Here is a 4,166-nt window from a genome sequence, read left to right as displayed (position 1 = left end):
ATCAAAAGTACCATATAGCTCTAATATTCATAGATTATTTGTTTCTGAATGTGGAAAAAGGGGTCAAGGATGACATATTGGGATATATTTGCTTTGGGTGAAGTTTAGGAAGAGAAGAAAAGCAAAGACTTGAAAGGCATCAAAAGAGGTACAAGGAAAAAATAGCAGAGTGCACTAGGTGAAGTATTAGAAACCTAAGCTGTTTAGAATAATGTGAGAATGGGTTATATTAGGGGTGAAAAGTGAAGGCTGAGAGAATTTGAAACAAAATATTTGGAAATAGAATATAACATGCAAGTTGTTTGAGAAGAAAAGGTACATGAAGAAATACTTATTTAAGAAAGATATTTCTGGAAGTTTTATTTAGAATAGTCTTCAAAGCAAGTTGTTTAATATTAATTACTATTAATTTATTTTCTTAAGCCACATGGTTTGTGACCAATTAACTCCTTTTCTTCTCTTACTTTTACCTTCACCCACCAAAACTGCCATCCTTGATCTACCTTTATAAATTTCGAAATCATTTGGTCAATAGTTGATTTTTTAAACAATTTTAAATAGTAAGGATAATTTCTTAGTATAATTACTAATTATAATATATATGATATATATATGTGATATATATATATATAATAATTGCTTATTATCATATGATGATAAGTAAAATTACTCTCTTTTCCCTGTCATAAGTTTGTATCTAATGATGTGACTTTGTCTCTTTATCTTCATGCTATCACTAATTTCTATTGTCTAATATTCCCACGGACATTTCCAACAACTGCTCTAGTCATCTGAATAGTAACTAATATGCTCTGTGGAATCAAAATGAATCTTCTATTTTCCCCCATCACCCACAGTCAAGTTAGAATTTTCTAAGTGGAAAAATAAGCATAAACATATATAAGAGCCTTTCCTTACTTTGAGAAATGAGTAACATAATGGAATTTGGTAACATGTATTGAACACATACTATGCCAGGGAATCGTGTCATTGGAAGTATCTGGATTGAAATGGCAATTTTTCTAAAGCATGTTGCAAGGATACCATCCTTACTGTAGAAAAACAAATAAGTACATCATGTGGTATTGTATAAAGGGCCTACATTCCAAGCTCCCAACTATGACTAGGATATCCACTATTTTGATTCACAGAGATGTCCTCCTGATTAGTGGTGTGGGACGGTTTATGTGGTAACAAATAGAAATCAAAGAATGAGCCATAAGTTTCTTCTAGTCCACCACACTAATGCTGTAGGAGAGAAAATGGAGGGCCAGAGGTAAGGAATGATGAGAAATACTAGCAGTGTTAGAGTAAGCAGGTGCTTAGAAGTCAAGATCATCGGATGTAAATATAATGTGCTAACTATTGCATCATGAAGCCTAAATGTTCACCATGTATATAAAATCCTACTCGCTTCAGTTACGCAGTCCAATATGCTTTCTTATGCCCATGCAAGGAAGAGTTTCAGAAAAACCTTTTAAGAGATATTATCTCTCTATGAAAAAAAAAAAAAAAAAATCTCTACTCTGGGTCCTCAAAGCATTTATTTAAGAAATACCTGGCAGTATTATTTAGAAAAATCTTCACAGCAAGTTAAATAATATTAATTACTACCACTAATATAGGAGCTCTGGTGTCGATTTGCCTAAGGCATTTGACTTCTAACCAGAAGGCTGGTGGTTCAAACCCACCAGCCACACTTCGGAAGGAAGGTTGGGCAATCTACTTCTACAGTGATTCTGTTTGGGAAACCCAAGGAAGGGTTGCAATGAGTCAGATCTGAATCTTTGGAAGTGAGTTTGGTTTAGTTTGATTTTAGGGAGTAAGAAAAAGAGATGGGGGTTAGAAATAAATGAAATAAAATTTAAAAAAAAATCAACGTGTTTTAATCTCATCCAAAGCATGCAGAACACCTTCATCCACACCTGACAACATACATTTGAGAGGGCAATTATACTTCTCCCTTAGTAATGAGCATCTTTGCCACCTACATATTAAATCTGAAAATCTCTATTAACATCTTGAATTTAAAATAGTGAATAGTGAGTCCACTCTTGAAGCCATCAGCTGTTAATTCTCCTTTTCCTCTTTGGTAAATCCATAAGCATTTCTTAAGTATTTCTATATTCCTTTCAGCTTGTTATGCTTTTGATTAAAGTATTCCTTTTTCTATAGACTAGTTGTTAAAATGTGATTGTTTTCATCCATCTCTCTTAATCTTGAAGTGATCACTGTCTCAGTCATTAACAGATATTGTCACAGAAAGTGCCATTTTAACAATCACAGAATGTCACCTTAAGAAAACATCCCATTATTTGGGGATTCCATTAAAATTTAAGATCCTACCTCAGAGTAGCTGAGTCCAAGTCTTAGAAATGCAACAGTAGAATAACAGAGTTTTTAAATACTCTGGTATGGAGGTGCAGATTGGCCCAAAGAAGGCTTTTCACTCATAATGGATTTGTATTTTCACAACCCCAGGAGGAATCTTCTTGCTTAGCAATTAATTCATGATTCCTCTGTTTACCTTGTGTATTAAGGGAAGTTCAACCAAAGCCCCATCACCTTTTGCCAAACAGTGGATTCTTTCCCAAGTGGAAGACTGCAATAATTTCTTATATTTCATCATGATTCTAGTCACTCTTCATAATAATAATAATAATAAGTAAGTTGGCAGTGGGGGAAAATACTGAAAAATATTTAAAACTTGTAAAAGAGACTGTAGTGATGAATCAGAAGTTACACTGAATTAACAAAAAAGAACAACTGTCTTATATGTCATTGCCATATTTTATAAGGGGAAAATTAATTCTGTGAAAAAATATACATTTGAAACCTTAAGAGGGTAAACATTTTTCAGAATTATCCGTCTCGTGAGTAGCAGAGAAATAATTCAAATTCAGTATATATATATATATATATATATACACATACACATATATATACCACTCATGAAGAAAACATGAAAAGATAACATGTAAAAAGATAAGGAAGAACAAAGGAAGTGAGGAAGAAGAGTAAAAGAAAGCAAAAGGAAAGAAATAAGTAATGGAATAAAACATAGGTCATAAACTAGCTGGACATTCTTTAGCGATGGTATGAAAAGAGATTTAAACATGAGGGAAATTAAATACTAAAATTCATTTTCTTTCTCTTGAGAGGAAAATAAAGAATTAAGTGGTCTTGTTTGCAGATGAACACAACTTTTAAAATACTAATAAACTACTATTTCTACTGCTAATAATAAATATTATCATTGAATTATTTTCATACAGTAGGTATTGAAATGAGCACCTTACTTCCATGATTTATAATTACACAAAGTTATTAAGCTGACACTCAATGCCTCTTAAAATACAAGTGAAAACACACACACATTTTCAGCCATCAAAATTATATTCCTTAGCTAAGTCTTCCTGAAAAAAATTATATGAATAGTAAATAAATACAAATCTTGTTCAGTTAGGTGCTGGATCTATTTGAATAAGTACTTCCCTCCATTGTGTTGTGGCTCGCTACAGAGGCACAAATGGGTTGTTCAAGATATCGATATTCTCTGCCCTTGGTTGGCCTAGTAGTGCCTTGATTGGCTGCAGCCACCAGGAAATTGACTTTGTAGTCAGCAATCATATCTGTTTAACCAAGTGTTCTATAAAACTGCCATTTACTTTTATTTCCCTGCCAAGAAAATGGTTAAGAAGCACTGTCATAACATTTAGGTCAGATTTCTATCATTAATTTCTGTAAGTTTGTTCAGGAAAATAGCTCAAAATCTGAATATTATATCGATTGGTATGTTCCTGATATATATGTCACTTATTCTTTCAGTGCTGGATTTAGCTGTCTAAAATATATGGGACAAAAGTCCAAATTATCTATGTTATCATAGAGATGCTTTTTAGGAAGACTTGGCAATCTACTTCCATAAATATTTACCACCTTGGAAATACAAAAGGGGTTACTGTGAATCGTAATCAACTCTGTGTCAGTGAGTTTGGTTTTGGTTTTTTGAGAGATTTTTTTTTGGGGTGTGTGTGTGTGTGTGTGTGTGTGACTGATTAGTTTATTTATTATTATTATTATTTTTTTTTTATTGTGATTTGGGTGAAAGTTCACAGAGAAAATTCATTTTCCTCATAGCAGTTCAGGTACACTTTGTCTCATGA

This window comes from Orycteropus afer, unplaced genomic scaffold, assembly GCF_000298275.1.
Source record: "Orycteropus afer afer isolate SDZICR_OR568_19922 unplaced genomic scaffold, OryAfe1.0 scaffold01255, whole genome shotgun sequence".
Taxonomy (NCBI): Eukaryota; Metazoa; Chordata; class Mammalia; order Tubulidentata; family Orycteropodidae; genus Orycteropus; species Orycteropus afer.
The sequence above is the reverse complement of the archived record's forward strand: the minus strand, read 5'-3'. Positions refer to the sequence as shown.